At 44.5% G+C, this 19,184-nt stretch overlaps 1 long non-coding RNA gene and 2 other non-coding genes across 3 annotated transcripts; 2 read left to right on the forward strand and 1 right to left on the reverse strand.

The window, feature by feature from the left end:
• The first annotated feature begins 1,340 nt into the window (after positions 1-1,340).
• LOC126501837 (uncharacterized) lies at positions 1,341-2,347 on the forward strand. Its single transcript, XR_007591804.1, has 3 exons — positions 1,341-1,462; positions 1,633-1,736; positions 2,006-2,347. It is a non-coding gene; the product is annotated as an uncharacterized lncRNA (long non-coding RNA).
• Positions 2,348-11,607: 9,260 nt separating this feature from the next.
• On the forward strand, positions 11,608-11,680 carry Trnar-ucg (transfer RNA arginine (anticodon UCG)). The gene has a single exon. It is a non-coding gene; the product is annotated as a tRNA-Arg (tRNA).
• A 5,541-nt stretch (positions 11,681-17,221) lies between these two features.
• Positions 17,222-17,309, reverse strand: Trnay-gua (transfer RNA tyrosine (anticodon GUA)). Its single transcript is given in 2 exon segments — positions 17,222-17,257; positions 17,273-17,309. It is a non-coding gene; the product is annotated as a tRNA-Tyr (tRNA).
• Positions 17,310-19,184: the final 1,875 nt, after the last annotated feature.

The following is a 19,184-nucleotide window of genomic DNA, read 5'->3' on the forward strand; positions in this document are numbered from 1 at the left end:
CTGGATTTGGGGGCTGTGTGAGTAGTGTTCCACCAAATAGACGAACTAACATGTAATCTTGAAAAAACATACAGGAAAGTGAGTGCAGTCAGTTTGAATCCATTAATATTAAACTCAACTCGCCATTAATGTGTGGCTGTTGCATTAAGAAGATAAATTAAAGCGCTAACCATTAGTGGACATTTGGCCAAGACTGAGTCCAGATGTGAACACTAACTCTCCCTGTGTCCCCTCTCCCCCGCCTGTCTCTCTGTTGTAGGAGTCTGAATCTGTGCCTGCCTGTGAGGCTGTCTTGTGAATCTGTCCCTCTCTCTGTGTCTGTCTGGATGTATCTCTCTCCAACAAGGGAGTTCATGCCTCCCACACCCACAACTAAACAGAACAGAAATGGTTACATGGGGAAGAAATAACGGACACTTTACAGAAATCTTTAGCAAGGTATTATTACAAGGGATTAAGTCACAGATTTAAATTGATCCCAATTAAAGGGTTAAGAAACATAGTTATCAAAAATCATTGCTTATTAGGCAATAAACATTCTTTCTGTGAGACTGCTTTCAGTTTCTATTTTAGTGATTCCAGCAGATGGTGATCAGAACACACAGGCTCCACGCTGGTTCAGAACCATGAAAAAGCAGATAATATAAGACCCAACTATGATATCATGTAGGCTGTAAAATATGATTACTGGGAAATATAAGTAAGGTTGGTTACTTTGTCCTCTTAAAGGCAGGTTATGCAGAGAGATTGAGTATACAGTAGGCTAGCAGTCTTGTGTACACTCAAGCTGTATTAATGGAGAATGGCTGTGATGTCCAGAGGAAGTTCCAGTCTCCTAGAATGGGAGAAATACCTTATCCTATTGCATTGCCACACTTCATCTTTTTGTTTTCTTAAAGAACCAACATGTTAGCGTAGATAGTCACTTGCCCAAAGCTGGTCAAGGTATGATGTACTATAGAGGTGGCCCAAAGTGCCACAATCACTGACAAAAGAAGGCTTGGATGGAGCAAGGCTTGGTGTACACAAGGGACCCACCATCCCCACCCCAGGCCCTGAGCATCCTAGAAGTTGTACTGATATTTGTAATCTAAAATATAGCGCTTGCCTGAAGTTCAGAATGCAGAGCTAAGCCACGAGTTAACCATCTAGGCAATACAGTAGTAGCCCACAACCTTAATCCCAGGACCCGGGAGACAGGAGAAGGATCAATGTGAGTTCAAGGCCACCCTGGGCTACAGGAGATTGTCTGAAAGAGAAACAGAGCTCACAGCACTTGGGATCACAGGACTTTAATGCCAGCACTAGAGAGGTGGAGACAGGGTGATATGACTGGGTGGAGAGAGGAACATAAGGTGGGAGGAGACAGGAACTCAGGGCAGTCTGAGGCATTTTGAGAAGGCATTCGGCCTGAGGAGTTGTAGAGACAGGATATCCCAGAAGGTCTGAGGATTTCATACAGGTAAGAACTAGTAGGCTTTTATTATTAAAATAATAATATCTGACACTGGGCTTTTATTATTAAGATCAATTAGAATTGGTGCTGCAGGAGCTCTGACCTCTCTAAAGAGGCTAGGAAACAGTCTTCTTTTGGGTTGTTACAGCACCATCTTCCTCAATCCTCCCCAATAGGACTGATGCTGCCATACCTCATCGTGGGGGCCGTAATAGGAGTAATTGTTTGGGAAAAGAAGATAAGAGAAAAGGTAAAGAAATGGGCAGCTGACAAACAATAGGTAAGTCACAGAAAATGAGGTGTCTTACGGAGGGTGGATCCACTTTTAAGGGTGGGTATTATAACTGTCCCATTAGAGAGACTGTACTTCTCTTGAGCCTCTATTGTTTCAGCTTTCCAAAGTAGAATGGGAAAACAAAGACACGAAATACCAACTGTCTAGAGCTCAGAAGAGGAGTAGGGGTTGATCAGAGAGGAGCCCAGCTCCTTAAACCATAAAACACGGGAGGTCACACCACCAGTTCCCACCCCTCAATAATTAAATTCTAGGAAAAGATCCTGACGGCAAACGAAGGACTGAAAGTAAAAGACAATGTGAAGGGAAATGCTGAAGGCTTGGATCTCATCAGTTGCTCTGAAAGGCTTCGATTCTATGCCAGTTGACAGTGATGGAGTTCACAAGGAAAGCCCCTCGTCTTTGACTTCTGATTGGTGAAAATTGTAACTGTAACTTTACAACAAATGTTTGTGCTTCTAAATATTTGTGCTTTTAAACCCTGCTTCTTCCCCTGCTCAGGGCTGCCAGAAAAAGCAAGGCTCCTGAGTTCTTGTCCTGCAGCCCTGATTGACCACTGGCCCGCTTAAATGGTGATTTATTAAAGTCTTTGGAACCCATAAGTGTTGTCTCTCTCTTCTTCCTCATGGCACACAGCCAACTGGCAATAACATTGTGTTTCGATTTAATTTGTTGGGATATCAAAGGGCATACAGGATCTAGGGGAGTACAATGTACTCTAGAGAGTGACAATGCCTTCCTTAGTAAGAGATAAATATTAACCTTAGAGACCCCTTGAGCTATGGATGTCCCCATTCCTAAACTAAGGTTGAAAACTTCCATTGTTTTGAGTTTTCACAGCAGACACATTGGTGTTCTGGCTAAGTTTTTGTCAACTAGACAGGAGCTAGAGTCATTTGAGAAGAGAGAGCCTCCACTGAGAAAATGCCCTGCACAAGATTGTCCTGTGGAAGAAGCCTGCGCGTCATTTCTTAGATAGTGATTGGTGCAGAAGGGCACAGTCCACTGTGGGCTGGTGATCCACGGATGTATTGTAAGGCAGGCTAAGGATCAAGGCAGTGAGCAGCACTCCTCCATGGTCTCTGCTTCAGGGCCTGACTTGACTTTCCCTTCAGGACTTTCTGTGATCTTCACCTGTCAGATGAAATGTCTTTTCTTTCCCAAGGTGCTGATGGTCACTGTGGTTGGCCACAGCAGTAGAAACACTAAGAAGATTGGTCTCCAGTTTACAGCAATGTCCTGAGCCTATCAACACATTCAAGCTTTCTTAATAAATCACCCTCAGCTCTAAGGGATCTCTGAAACCTAAAATAAGAAAGTTTTGATCATTGGTTGAAACTAGGCAAGCCAGTTCCATGCCTAAGAGAATATTAAACTGTACAATACATAGGCCCTGCCCACCCTGCCCTGCCTTTCTTTCATCCACACCTAATTCAGCCTCTCTGCATTCAGCGTCTGTCATGGGCCAACTGTTCATGCCCAGGAGCACAGTTGAAGAAGATGGGAATTTATTGGGAAAGAACAGAAAGGAGTAGGCAATGGAGGGGGAGGTACTTTGGGAGGCCAAGGCAGGGGGATGTGGGTGCTGGCAGTCTATGAGGTTTGGCAGTTTGGGAAGGGCCTCCTGGGAGGAAAATGTGTTTTTGTGTGGCATGGGGACCAAGAAAGAATGGGCCCTGGGAGAGTTTGGGGAAAGCAGTGTGAACAGCAAGCAGAGGAGAATCCAAGCAAGAAGGGACTTCATGAAGAAGTGGCCCATGAGGTTAGAGCTAACATGGAGAATAGAACGTGGGAACACTTTGGCAAAAGCAAACCAAGTACTCTGAGTGAGTCAGGCAGCTGCTCATCCTTAGCAGAGTTCAAAGATTGATGTACAACTTTTCACACCCAGGAAGGAAAAGGCTCAATCTTCCAGCACCATTGTCTGCCCCAGCATCTGTAACACTGACCTCCACAGTCTTCATGAATCACTACTGACTGAAGGGACCATTTAAACAGGGATGTCTGAGAGAAGTTGGAGAGGTGGGACCTCAAGTGAGTGGAGGATTTGCATCCAGGAGAAAGGAGATTGGTGCTGCTCTAAGGAGCCCCATGTGGAAGAGCCCTGCTGGTGCTATAGCTCTAGAGTGGCCAGGAGGTGGGCTTCTTAGCTCTCCACTGAGGCTGGGGTTAAAGGACGACCTCTGGTGCACCAGTTTCTGCTCTGTGACTGTGATCACTGTGCTCAAAAGCAATTTGGGGAGATAGTGGTTTCTTTAATCTCCCACCTGATTGACAGATTGTGGGGGACTTTGTGATGAACTTTAGACCAAGTGTATTTCAGGAGGTTAGGAACATAGTCTGGAAACACAGTGATAAGTGAGTTCGGGAAGATTGTGGCAGGAAACAGTTTCTTGGCCTGGAGAGGAGAGAAAGAACAGAGAATGATTTCAGGGAAGGCCACAGGGCTGGGACACAGAAAGTGAAGTAAAAGTTGACCAATGGGTTCATTGAGGCAGCACCTGTGAAATGGACATTCTAGTCTCAAACAGGGTAATCTAAATTCTCCTTTAGGTTATGTTGGACAGGTTAACAGGGCATTGAGAAATACAGCAAGGGGGGGGGGGCTGGAGAGATGGCTCAGAGGACAAGAGCACTGGCTGCTCTTCCAGAGGTCCTGAGTTCAATTCCCAGCAACCACATGGTGGCTCACAACCATCTGTGATGAGATCTGGTGCCCTCTTCTGGCGTGCAGGCATACATGGAGGCAGAATGCTGTAAACATAATAAATAAATAAATCTTTAAAAAAAAAAAAAAAAAAAGAAAGAAAGAAATACAGCAAGGGACGGACGGGGTCTTCAGTTCTCAACACTCCCAAGATTGGTTGCTTGCTTGGTATTTCCATGACCCTGACCGTGATCCAGATGCTGTAACCAAAATGATTAATGTTCAAACAAACTAAACAGAAACTAAAATAACTGGAAATGGTATAAATGAAATTGTCATGTTGTCTGAAGTCACTACTGTGTTCTGCCATACAAATGTTGCATGGTTACTCTGCTCTCACCTAACATTGATGCGAATGTGGTTTTTTTTGTTTTGTCCTGTTTTGTTTTTTACTTTAACAATACTACCCCTGAACTTCAGCATCAAGAACTTTCTGAGGTGTTAGCCTTCCAACAAAAAAGAACTCACAGAGAAACCCTGTCTCAAAAAAAGCAAAAAAAAAAAAAAAAAAACAACAACAATAAAGAACTCAGTTTAACATTATATGTGTGGCTGGTCTGTGATTTTCTCACCTATCCTGTTGTAGATTATCATGAGAATCTCATGAGACAGTACTTGGGAACCATCTTGTGCTACAATAGGGTAACATCTGAGAACCTAAGAGAGAGAGCTCTTCCTTCGTTTCATAGTATTTCCTGAAGCAAAGCCCTCTCCCCTCTCTACCCACACCCAACCATGGACAACTGTAACTTCACTACCATTTTTCATCACGTAGGTCAAGCCCCCAGCATTTGTGTAAAAGGTCAGTGTATTAAACTTGGAGAGCAAGCTACAGGAATACCTAGAGGAATAATGTTCCAAGTAGAAAGAATGAGGGATTCGTGCGTAGGTGTGTGAAGACAAAGAGGCTGGCATGCCTAGAGACTGGAGGTAACTGGGATTGAGAGGGAACTTAGTGAGTTATTTGGTCCCTGTCAGGTCCAAAGGAAACCCCAATTCCCCAAACACAAAGTGCAGTCCAAACATCCAGAAATGAGCTCAACAGGAACTACACAAGGATATTGATGGCGAGGTAAAGGCCAGGATTCCTCAGGAACTGGTGAAACTGGCTCCCATCTGTCTGAAGGGACAGAATGGCTCTCCGTTGATTTGTCCCTGCAATCACAGGCACATACTCCAAGCTCCCTCAACATCACAGTGTTTGTTACACATTTCAGAGCTCCCACAGCAATCTTCTGGCCCTTCCCTACCCCCAGCCAGTCACCCTCCTTATTACCTTGCTGTTCTCACTGTGTTCCCCCTATTCTACAGCGCCTGCTAGTCTTCCCTCTCTCACAGATAGTGTGTGGGCCGTGTTCAGTCTACTTTCTTTCTTCGTTCTGGACTCTTCCAGATGCCTCTGGTTGTTCTCCCTCTTGTATCTGTAATAAGAATCCTCCCTTGACCCTCACCCTGGAGAGGTCATGTGGGCAGCTTCTTGCATACAGTCACAATATGACAAATGTGCTGCTATGAGACCAGCTTTCAGCAGCTCAGGAACTGAAGAGGAGTCGGTGAATAATTACTCAACTGATTTTTTTTTATCGGAGGGAGAAAAACTTAACTCTGGGTGTAACACCTGCGTTACTCTCTACTTACTCTCTACAGTTAGCGCTACTGTACCGTTCGTGAGCAGGGCAAGGACCTGGAGATTAAAAGAACACACAAGAGACGTGGATCATTCATGAGGAGATAATGTGGAACGCCATTTATTCGAGTTTAGGAAAAACTTTATATACCTAGCTGCTGCACAGTGGAATTCCCCTCAGGCAGGTGGGAAATTACCATGCCCAAAATAAGAAGGAGAAGGAGGAGGAGGAGAAAAACATCTTTTAGTTAATCAAACACTTTGATCAAAGAAGATTGCATTACTCTTTCTCAGAGGAGTGCTCTGGGACGTGTGTTGGCAGCTTCCTTTCTTCCAAATCAACTTACATTGGGCCTGCTAAAAACCCTCTGTTGGCTTCTCCCTTGTAAGGTATCACAATCTAATTTCAAAGAGAAACTGGGCAGAGTCTCAGCCAACCACAACAAGCTAAAGCCATTCAGAGGCAGTCTTTCAAAGCGGTTCAACCAATGGAACCGCTGATTAAGAGCTTCAGCAGCGCCGACTCACCTCCCGCGTGAAGAAGGCAGCGGGAACAGACACTGCCAAAGTTCTTAAGCGTGGGAGACGGTTGATGGCCTGATAGTCTCAGTGTAAATTATAAATGGGTGGCAGGAGACCAGTGAGGGAATGACAGCTGCGCTTGGGACACCTTTTAGTCAAAACACCTTTCAGTCAAATAACTACTTTAACAAAAAAAATTCTGTTAGTTTTTCTCAGAGTGTCACAGACACGTGTTGGCAGTTTCCTTTCTTCCAAAAAAAAAAAAAAAAAAAAAAGAGATGTAAAGTTTTAGAAGCATAAGCAGGACCATTGTTTGTTTTCATCCTCATAATAGAGAAAGCAGTGAATTAGTTTGAGCACACACTTTGAACAGACTCATACATTTGAGCAGTACCAAAAATAAAGCCTGAAAAGTTAACATACACATGTTTTATTCTATGAACTCTTATGTGCGTTGGTGTTTTGTTTGCATGTGTGAGAATATCTGAACTGGAGTGAGAGAGTTGTGAGCTGTCATCATGTGGGTGCTGGGAACTGAACCTGCTCAACTAGGCTCCTTTCGAAGAGATGCCAGTGCTCTTAACCACTGAACCACCTCTCCAGCTCCACGTTATCAAATTTTAAATGCCCAAAGGAAATTTTTTTTGAGACTGTGTCTATGGTAGTTTTGTTTTTGTGAAGCTTTAGTAGCTAGTACTTAAACTGTTACCGACAATAGATTAATGATTTAAGAGAAGTCCACTGATGTGAGTAGAGGCGTGATGTCCGTGTGTTGAACTTTGGACTTGGAAACTTACCGTTACATATATGTCATCTCCAAGTCTTATCACTCACATGCCTTCAATCATTTACCCAGACCGTCACAACTTGCATGGACTTTCTCCCTTTTCTTTCCGTCTGGGAATTTCCAACTTTTTTAACCTTTCAGCACAGACCCCTCATCACTAAAACTCTTTGCATCTTTACATCTATTAAAGTTTAATTTTTTTATTTGCTGTTTTTCCTTAATATCAGGTGCTTGATTATTCAGACTAGTCATTGAGAAGGCAAATCTTTTTCATTACCATCCCTTTAAATGTGCAGAAGAAAGGCAGTGTTTAGGTCAGAAATAATAGCTTGGTAGCTTTGAGTTTATTTTCCCATTGAAAGCCTGTTAGCTCTAGGAAAAGGCGAGGCCTGCTTTTTTACATAGAAACGCTCAAAGGCCTGATCAGAATTGTATCTTCGTAAATCAGTGAAAGAAATTAGGTGGTAGTGAGCTCTTTGCCTTTTGACTTTTTTTTTTTTTTTTTTTGGTTTTTCGAGACAGGGTTTCTCTGTGGCTTTGGAGCCTGTCCTGGAACTAGCTCTGTAGGCCAGGCTGGTCTCGAACTCACAAAGATCCGCCTGCCTCTGCCTCCCGAGTGCTGGGATTAAAGGCGTGCGCCACCACCGCCCGGCGCCTTTTGACTTTTTATAGTTCCTTGTGGAAGGTTCACAGAGTCCGTAGAGGTCTTCTTGTAGGTTTTTTATCTATCAGTGGAAGAAGACCCTAAGTTGCCTTGAGGTCAGGATATTTATTCATTTCTTTACATGCTGACTTTAAGCCATTTGTCAGAGCCTGTGACCCTGTTGAGAGTCTCCACTGATCTGTTCATTAACCAGCCGAGGGGTGGCGAATAACCGAGCCTCACTTTTGAAGTTGTCTTATTTAACAGACCCATGAATGAAACTGCCCTTTAAAGCTCTCAAGGGCGAATCATTGGGGAGCATCATGGCCGCCTGTGTGCCAAAGGTACTGCAAAGACAGTGTTGTGAAGGTGGAAGCAAGCCTTTTAACTAAGGACAGACCGGTCAGGCAGCCTTGGAGGAGCTGAATGAGGCCTGCCTGCTGTTGTAGCAGGAGCGGGCAGGGCCTCTGAATTGTGTGATGAAAATAGGGCGTGGGAGACGGAGGCCCCATAGCAATTATGCTTGCATGGTGTGCCCTAAGAGGAACATTTACGAGCTTGTGCCAAGGATGACTTACTTTTAACTTCTTTAAAGTTCTTAACCGCCATGCACGCATATGAGCATAAAAACCCATTCTCTTCTTGAGCTGGGGTTTAAGGCCGACAGGTTTTCCTCACCTAATTTAGAGTCGTTCTGTTTGAAGAGAAATAGGGTGGTCGATTTGTCTAAAATTGCGTTTTCAGGTATGTCCTGTTCCTTTGTTTCTCCTTCTACCCTTGGGATCTTCATTTACCTTCTTTCACAGAATAGAAATCAGCTCTTTTTCTCTTTTTTTCCTCACTTCTAGGTCTGAATGTAATGCCTTGTGCATGTTAGGCAAGTGCTTCTCCACCGATGTCCACTCTAGAACGCTGATGTTTTGTTTTGTTTTTTTTTTTCTTTTTCTTTTTTATAATACTGTGTCTCAGGTAGGCCAGGCTATAGCCAAGGATGGCCTTGTACTTCTGATCTTCCTGCTTCCAGTTCTCAAGTGCTAGATTACAGATGCTCTTCATGCCTAGTATATGTGGTGCTGGAAATCTAACCCAGGGTTTCATGTGTGTTATACAAGCACTCACATCAGCTGAGCTCAGCTTCCCCTGCTGTTCACTGTTTAAATTTGATTTTTTTGTGCCAGTTGTGGTTGCACACCCTTGTAAGATTTGCTGAGAGAGGCGGAGGCAGGAGGATCATGAGATCTTCTCTCAGGGGTTGTTAGTTGCCTGTAGTCTTTATCTAGGAGTGGAACTTAGGAGATTTCCGGCTTCTTCCTTCCTCATTAGCATGTCCTTGGGTGGTGTGATTTTTCAGGTGTTGTTTAGGCAGCCCTATTATTTATTGTAAAAAAGACAACTTCCCTGTCTTTTCTTTGTCTTTCTTTCTTTCTTTCTTTCTTTCTTTCTTTTTTTTTTTTTTTTGAGATGGGTCACACCACCAGTTCCCACTCCTAAGTGATTAAATTCTAGGAGGGAAACCAGATGTCCTAGGCAGTCTGCTTGCATAAGGAGAGAGTGATAGAGTAGAGAACGTTATACACAGAAATCCTGTGCACAGGTTCTAGACCATTAGAACTATCAACGTGAGCACTGTATTGCTGGGAGGCTTGGCTGAGGATCTGTCTGGAGTGGTCTTGTGTGGCACTCTTTCTGGGAAGACAGGAGCAGACCTCTGTTCACTCCAGATAGAGAACCAGGGAGAGAACAAAGTACAGATACCGTTAAAGTCCAACTCGGTGAACCAATGAGTTTTATTAGGGTTTGTGCGGAATAGTTTTATGTCAACTTGACACAAGCTAGAACCATCTGAGAGGAGGGAACCTCAATTGAGAGAATGCCTTCAGAAGATCAGGCTGTAGGCAAGCCTGTAAGGCATTTTCTTAATTAGTGATTGATGCAGGAAGACACGGGCTGGTGTTCCTGGGTTCCATATGAAAGCAGGCTGAACAAGCCATGGGGTGGTGTAAGACTTTAAGACAATCCTGAAGCCATTTTTGACAATTCTGAATCCTCTCAGCCTCTGTGCCATAGTGCTTCCCCTCCTCCCCTGGGAACCAAAGACCTAACAGCTACACTCGCACGTACTCAGTTCCTGAACAATTCAATTACCCATGTATGTATGCTTTGGTTCGGTCCCCTGGAAAACGGGGTCAAAATGACCTCTTACCTCATCTGATCTGGCAACAGCTCTCCAGTCAATTATTGGTAATAGCCCTTTCAAATAAGCCAATCAGAATAGTCAAAGAACAACCCCCCTTGCTTCTGTGGCCCCTTTAAAAATAGACTGTACCCGCTATTCGAGGTCCCTCAGCTTCCCGAATGCTGGGGGACCCTGTCATGACAGAATTAATAAAATCCTCATGCTTTTGCATCGGCTGTAATGTATGAGATGGTCTCTGGGGGCGACTCCTTCTCGGTGTTTGGACGCCAGAGTCCAACAGTGGAAGCCAGCAAGCAGCACCCTGTCATGGCCTCTGCACCAGCTCCTGCCTTCAGGTTCCAGCCCTGCTTAAGTTCCTGTCCTGACTTCCTTTGGTGATGAACTGTAATGAGGAAGCATAAGCCAAATAAACCCTTTCCTTTCCAAGTTGTTTTTATCATGGTGTTTCATCACATCAGTAGTAACTAAGACACTAGTGACTTATAACAATAAACGTATTGCTATAAGACGACCTATAGCAATAAAGTGAAGGGTTACTTATAGGCACAGACAACTATAAGTAAATGACCCAAAGACAACTGACCAACATCAGCATTAGTGACAGCTCATAAAAGCTAGAAACCTGTAGACATCTCAGCAGATTGGAGAGTAGTCTGTCCAGGCGACACAATTGTTCCAAGCCTCTTGAAGGCAGCTTGCCTGATTCCTGCTTCTTCCAGCCAGACAGCTGGTCTCGACTTCTAAGGGAGTTCAGCTTATCTGAGAATGTCAGCAATCCAGATAGTATACTATGCTGAGTTGGGGTGTGGTCAGTTCCAGGGACTTCCTACAGCTATCGAGTTGTTTCCCAGATTTAACAAGCTTCCCTGCAGGGTGAAGTCTTTCACCTCCCTTAGTACATCCTGTAGTTTTCTGTCCCCTTAACACCCTGTGTCTTAAAGAGCCTCCTCCTCCGGCTTGGGAAGGCTGCGGTGCTGTCAGGAGCAAGCGCTGTTGACCCAATGTGGCCTTTCAGCCACTGCAGATGGAACAACAGTCTCTAACCATCAGATTGCAGGATAACAAGGATTTCCACATTATTTTCATAGGATCAAAGACTTTGTTTTTTAGAACTGATGTTACATCAGATACACTTACAGCTGTCTTCTCTGTATCTGGCCCTCTTATTTTTTCCTCATCCTATCTTTTCTACCTTGAAGAGGCCTGAATCACCAAATTTCTATCTTCAAGGATTTCTGGTTGAAACTCCATGATATTAATTTTAAACTTATTTCACCAATAAATTTGTAATAGCAACATCGCTAACAATCACGAGGCATGAAGAGAACAGTTATTTTTCGAATAAGAAATGAGCAAGAGCCCCCTCCATGTGGGACCACGTGGCCTAATGGATAAGGCGTCTGACTTCGGATCAGAAGATTGAGGGTTCGAATCCCTTCGTGGTTGGTCGGCATCCTTTTTTACATCTTATTTTTGACTTTATTAGGCCACCTGACAACCGCCTTCTGACACAGTTATTTACTACTGCTTAAACACAGAAAAGACCAAAAACATTTAATCGAATCTATTCACCCAAAACAAAGAGATACAGATTTTTCAGTTTAAAGTCAGTAAAAAATAAAAGCTGCCTCAAGAGAAAACAGAGCCTAATCCCCAATGCGAGATATTCGAAAATACAATTTAATTGAGTTTGATTCTCAGAAAACTCTTTTTGTTTGTTTATTTTTGTTGTTTTTCGACACAGGGTTTCTCTGTGTATTCCTAGTTGTCCTGGAATTTACTTCTGAGGACTAGGCTGGCTTCAAACTTAGAGATCCACCTGCTTTTGCCTCTCCAGTACTGGGATCAAAGAAAAAAGTCTGTATCAGAGCAAAACAACAAAACAGAATTCTGGGGAACTTCGCTACCCCCCCCCCAAAAAAAACACTGAAGTTGCCACTCTAGTCAAACAACCAACTAGCTAGCATGACTGTAATCCCAGCACTCAGGAGATGGAGACAGGAGCATCATTACACGTTTGATGACCGCATGGTCAGTACAAGCAGTTTCAGGCAAGTTAGGATTACTGAGTGACACATGATCTCAGAGGAAGATAGAAAGAGAGAGAGAGAGAGAGAGAGAGAGAGAGAGAGAGAAGGAAAGGAGGGAGAGAGGAAAGAGACAGATATTTTAGAGAAATTAAAAAAAAACAGAATATTATTAGATACTCCTAAAGAATTGCTACATTGTCTTCCATTGGACAAGGACACAGTAGTTTTTATCAACTACTGTGATTCGTGTTTGTATATGTATATATTTGATCATATGTGCCCTAGTTAATCTAATGCTATTCAATTTTTAAAAAGTAGATGAAACTAGTAAACAGTTACAGGTTGACTCTAGGTGATGATGAATTACAGACAAATCCCTCTTTTCATCTTCTTTATATGTTGAAAAACATATATGCGGCTCCTGGTTACACACAAGTAACCTTTCAGACCCCACACTCACACCTGAGTGTGTCTTTTCCTTTCCCTGGATGCCTCTCTCTCTAGAATGTCCCGTGCATAAGTCACACTGAAGGCTCAGCAGGTAAAGGCACTCACTCACCATCAAGGCTGACATTTAGAGTTCAGTCCCTGGGACACACATGAAGGAGAGAGCTGATTCCTGGAAGTTGTCTTCTAACCTCTACACGCACGTGCTGCTACACTTGTCGTCCCCCATCAATCAGTTCGTCCATCCATCAATCAAAATAAACAAATGTAATAAGCAAAAAAAATGTAATCTGTATTCAATTCCGTTCCTAAAAAGCTCCATTCTGCTTCTTGGTTCATCCTGAAGTTCCTTTCTGTCGTGAAGTCAAGAATCCCATCTTGACTTGAGTATCTGAAAAAAGAAAAACTTCCTCAGGCTGCCGTAGGTGGCACTGGGGAGCTGTGTTTCCCATCCAATCCCCACAGCCACAGACAAACCCTAGTTGGGCAGCTGGTGGACCTTGGCCAGCAGGCTTCACATAGCCACAGGCGGTCAGGACCTACTTCCAGTCTCCAAGCACTTCCAGCACCCACCGCAAACTTGGCTCCCCACTGAGAGTTGACAGATACGGAAAACTCTTGACATCTGAAGCCAAAAGGAACTTCCCCCAGGTTTCTCAGAACAAAAGCTGAGACATAGAGCATTCACACACTGATAATCAGATACTCTAGGAGGGAACAGTTGTTTCATTGTGAGTCTAACGCCATTCCCAGAAACTCGAACCTTTAACACGCTCAGCTGCTTTCCACAAACTTAACTCACCTGGTAACTAATTTCAGTCTTGCTTACTTTCCAGAGAAACTAAGAAAGAGCCTTGGGAAAGTCTGGGTCGCCCTTGTCCCTATTGTTCTACAAACAACAAGCCTTTCATAAACACCACTGCAGCCACAGAACTGTCACGTACAGTGTGTGGGGGCCACTGACTTCACTGCACAAGGAGTCAGAGCTCCAAACCCCCACCCCCCAAGATCTCTAAGCCTCAGGATGATTTAAAGACAAACAAAAACCCGACAACATTTGGGAGATAAGGGCAGAAAGGAAAGAGAAGGTAATAATTTTTTTTCAAGTTTTAGGTCACAAACCCTCTCTTGGAAGTTGACCACAACAGCGGGCCCATTTCTTCTTCCCTAGGTTGCCTGAAGGCAGGGTAATTCCTCACTCTGGGTGACAGTGAGGGAGGGGAGATTTTAGGCAGAGTGTGTCTGGAGAGGCAGTGGCTAAGAGAAGCAGAGACCCGGAGCTGGTACGGACAGTGGTGAATGGGCCTGAGAAAAGTCCTGAGAATACTGGCATTTTACAGCATAGTGTTCCTTTATTTAGAAGCAGTTGTCTTCTGAATCTCACAGCCCTTGAACCTCCAGGTACCACCTCTTTGTTTCCCGGTTTGCTTCTGGCATCTCTCTGACAAACATCACTCCACAAGTCCCCAAGGGCGGCAAGATTTCCACTCAGTTCTGAGATGGGGAGTTCCTAATCCCACCTGGTCCCTTAAGAGTCCCCAGTAGCAGGGAATCCTGGCCCATGCCTTTAATCTTAGCACCTAGAAGGCAGAGGCACATGGCCCCCTGTGAGCTTAAGGCCAGCCAGGTCTTTATATTGAACTTCAGGACAGCCAGGGTAACACAGTGAGACCCTGTCTCAAGACAAAGAGTCCCCCAAAAAGCGGAGCTCCCAGCAGCCACCCGTGAACTTGCCCTTTGTTAGCGCTTCCTTGTCTTCGCATCCTCACTGTGTTTCTCGAGATCCTCTCCCAGTAAATTACAGGCATCCAAGTCTATGTTTCAGGGTCTGCTTTTGGTGAAGACAAACGGACACAAGGTTTAATCAGGGGCCACAGAGTGGCCTCATTGGTAAGAGGATGAGAGAAGGCCATTTTTTAAAAGCATCTGGGTCTTGTGTAGCTCAGACTGGCCTTGAATTCTGTCGTCTCCCCCCCTCCCCCCAACTGCCACACCTGAATGTCCTGGATGCTGCTGGATCATGACACGTGGTGGCGTGAGGACCTGACTTTGCAAACTCCATTTTAAAGAAGGGGCTTCATCTTAAGGCATATAACGAGCAGGGGGCTGATCTCAGCTCCGGAAATGTGCTGCAATGGCAGGATTTGAACAGATACACCGAAAATAGTCCATCAGAGAGCTAAGGAACAGGGCCATAAAATTTACCGAGGTCCAGATGTTCCCGGGAGGCATCCTGTTCTTGAAGATACCCTGTCAGTTATTTATGGCTCATTGTTAGGTTTTCACACCCCAAAACTGACCAATGGTTTCAGTAACTACCTTACCCTATGCCCTCCTTATCCGATCCCTAAGGACAGGACATGAACTCCCTTTAAAAGTTCTACCCTCCCAGGGTTCCCGGCCACACTTTCCTCTGCACTCACCATGCTGTGGTGCTGGAAAGGTGTTGATCCAAATATGGGTTTGGATATTTAAAAAAACGTCATGTAATTTGCATCGGAAATCTGACTCCGTGAATTCATTTGCAGACCAGAAACTTGGGCATAACGGTGGGTGTGCACCACCACACTGGGCCGAATAACAAATGTGTAGGTGTTGCTGAACCATCAGAGTGCGGCTTTGCTCACACCACCCCAGCCTGTCAGCTAGAGGGAAAAGGCGCCCCGCTTTGGCCAGTTGTGCAGTAAGGCCACAGGACAGTGAAAAGACCAAAGAGAACATTAGTCAGAGATAACACAGAGGCTGCAAGGGGCAGAGCTCAGAGAAGGTCTTGTTGAATTCTCTGTCCATCTTGTTCAGTCCAACCTCAGTTCATTGGCTTCTGTTAAGTACTCTGGTGACCCTTCCACCTTCTCCAGACCATCTCCGAGTCACCTCATTTCCACATCCCTTACAAATATGCAAATTTCTTCATATTACCCTAGGCACAGGGTTGGTAAGTAAGAACATGATTTCAGAATCATATTGTCAAAGTGTCATGCTGCCATATCTGGTGTATGTTAATCGTGTGTGCTCCCTAAAAGAGCAGTTGGCCACGAAGCTCAATGGCAAGCTAGTTAAGAGCACAGAACTTGCATGGCCCTCGCTCACTCCAGTCCTTCCTCTTGGCTCAGTTTAACCAGAACTGTCGCACAGCTGGCTGCTGCCTTGTCACTTGATTCTGCGCAAGAATAAGACCAAAAGCTGCAGAAGCCTGCGGGTGTAACTCGGCGGCACAGCGTCTGCTCCTCATCAGGAGGCCTCGAGTTCAATCCCCAGCATGGGCACACAAATTAAATTAAAACGCATCAAACATGCAAATGGTTAAATAGAGAAATAAAAGCATAAATGAGTTACTGTGTCCAGAAACATGTAGAAACATAACAGATAAAAGTTACACAGACCAGTGTGGTGGCTCGTACATGAATTTCACTTCTCAGGATGCTGAGGCAGGAGGGTCAGTTTGACTTCAAGGCTAGACTGCATGATGAGTTTCAGGCAAGCCTGGGCTACAGACTGAAACCTTGTCTCAGAATAGACGGATAGAATAGAATAATAAAAGTGATGCGCCACCAGGTTGGTGGCACATGCCTATCTGTAATCCCAGCCTTGGAAGGTGGAAGCAATGCGATCCCTTCCTGTCTACGACCACTTTCCGTCTATCCTTAGTTGTAAAATGTGTTTGGTGCCAGCCTGGGCTACACGATCCAGCCCTCCCACCCCCATGAAGAATAGTTACATCTGTTTGCTTCTGGAAGAAGTTGCAGAAGTTATCGCCCTTAAGTGACTTTTAAGGGAGGAAGAGGAATTAATCCTACGAACAAGAAGGGACAGAATGTTCTGGAAGAGGGAAGATAAACACTGTTATCTGGAGGTAGTGGTTTGAGTCACCACACCAATTCCAAATTCTGCCCGTTGGTGGAACAGCAGGGAGGGTGCAGGAAGAAGAAAGAGAAAGACTAAATTTTTCTGTCAAGTTAGCAACTCTACATGAACGTACTGATATTCTAATTATCACCTGCTGTCCCATAGCCCCTCAGTCAGCCCCGCTGGCCACTCAGGCTGTAGCCTGGTGAGGCTTCCTGTCCCATGAGCCAGGCTCTCCCACAACCTCGATATATAGATTTAAATTAAGTTTCTATCATTCTATCTATGTATTAATAAGAGTCAGAAGTCAAAGGTGGGGTGAAACCTGCTAGCTCAGAGAGACTAAATTGCAGCTAACTGACCTTGGCTTTTGGTGGGAGACCCCATGAGAGAATCAAGAGAGCTCAAACTCTAGTTCCCACCCTTTCCTTCCAGCGTCCTCTCTATCCTAATTGCTGGGCTTCTCTATGACCAATCCGGTTAGCTAGTCACTGGCTCCACCCCCTGACTCAAGGTTGAACTTTATCAGGCAGTCTCGGGAGTGTCAGAGTTCAGTCACAACAAGACTTTTCCCTTTCTGCAACAAGGAAGGACCTTTGCCTTTTGGGTCCTGTTCTGACCTCCCTCTCCTGCCATCGTGTGTCCTGAGCCATAAAAACACTCCTCCTTCGAGCCGGATTCGAACCAGCGACCTAAGGATGTCCAAATGACCACTCTACAGTCCTCCGCTCTACCAACTGAGCTATCGAAGGATGATAAAGACGCCTTCTAACAAGGCCTCAAGTAGCTTACCCTGGCTTTAAATTTAGTCTATATTCGTGAACGGCTTTGAATTTTTGATCCTCCTGCCTCCAGCTGGGATTGCCGGTATGAGCCACTATGCCTGATTTTAAACAGCGCTTAGGATCAAACTCAAGGCTTTATTAATGTAAGGAGGACACGCTACCAAATGCCAAGTGCATTATTTATAACAGAAAAAAAGCATCAAACATCCCATAATCTTGGCAATTACGTACTTTTTTTTTTTAAAGCAATGCTTGGAATTATTCAGGAAAACTTACTAATTGTTTCTATGATTACACAAATACGAAATAAATACCAAAACAATATATGTCAACTATCATTAATTGATGGGTTTGTGGTGGTTTCATTTATAAAAATGTTTTTCTTCATTGTCTCATTATTTGGTAATAAATAAATTCAAAACAAGACAAAAAATTGCTGATCTCATGAGTGACTTTGGCAGGGAGAAGCTCAAAGTCCTTGTGAGCTGGGCAGTTGTACTACCGTGAAGGTGGGTGTCCAGTAGAATCCTGCCGCCCACACACCAACTCCTGAAAGTGTCCGGAGTCATTGTGATGACAAATGTAATGATAGAGCAATTTACTTTCTGGGCTCCAATTCTTCTTTTTCTTCCTCTTCCTCCTCCTTTTTGTCCTCCCACACCACCCCCCATTCTTTTGGTTTTTGGTTTGTTCAAATCCAGGTTTCTCTATGTAGCCTTGACTGTCCTGGAATGCACCCTGTAGACCAGGCTGGCCTCTAACTCATAGAAATCCACCTGCCTCTTGGAACTCACAGAGATCCATCTGCCTCTGCCTCCCGAGTGCTGGGATTAAAGGCGTGGGCCACCATCTGGCCCGACTGGGATCCTATTCTTTTGCCTGCTTCGCTTCAAGTACTCTTCCAAAATGCCTCCTTACTCAGCATAATTCAAACAAAGTATTATTAACATTAGTCTTTTCCCAAAAACAAAACAAATCAAGCAACAACAACAACAACAAACCCCACTACCCCAACAACCATAAAAAAGACACACACAAAAAAACTCAACTCTCTTTTGTTATGTTCAAACAAGTTCGTTATATGTAGCTCTTGCAAACCTCGATCTTGCTATGTAGCCTAGGTTGGCCTTAAACTTACAATGATCCTCCTGCCTTCTGAGTCCTGAATTTACATGGGTGAGCCACCACACTGGGCTTATTGTCCTTTTCAGAGCTAAAAGAACTGAAGCTACAGGGGTAAATTAACTAGCTGATGGCCTCACTCATCATTTTAGTTACTTGGGTTTTCTGTCTTTTTGTCCTCATTCCTTGTATTCAGTCCAGTTCTTCAATGCACAATCTGTTCTCTTAGAAGAGGATGATGAACAGCGAACCACTGGACTACCAATCCGTAGTTCACATCCTTGGAGAACTGGTTTTTGTTTTTTCCTAAGAAAATACTTTTGGCCACCCCAGGGGTGGGGGTGGGGGCAGGCTTCCCTAACAGCCCACAACCCCCTTCCTCCTGCTGGCTCTAACTTTGACCCTAGGGCTACAAACAGCTTTTTCTTTTGGTTACTCTGGCTCCCGTTCCTTTTTCCTCCCTGACCACCGAAGTGGGTAGGTGCTTCACTATCAGCTCAGCGAGACACAGAACAACACAGCTCTCTTTGTCCAGCTCCTCTGTGCTAGGCTTTCTGCTCCTCAAGCTCCTCAGCTCTGCCCCTCTCTTCTCTCTAGACAGGCAGGACTGTAGCTCACTATGTAACTCACGGAGATCCTCCAGGGTGCTGAGCTTACAGGTGTGAAACACCACGTCCCATGTTTTCTCTCTCCTCCTTCATTTCATGTTATTCATGTCTA

Source organism: Alexandromys fortis, unplaced genomic scaffold (assembly GCF_014885135.2).
Source record: "Alexandromys fortis isolate MF-2015 unplaced genomic scaffold, M_Fortis_MF-2015_v1.1 scaffold_5, whole genome shotgun sequence".
Lineage (NCBI taxonomy): Eukaryota > Metazoa > Chordata > Mammalia > Rodentia > Cricetidae > Alexandromys > Alexandromys fortis.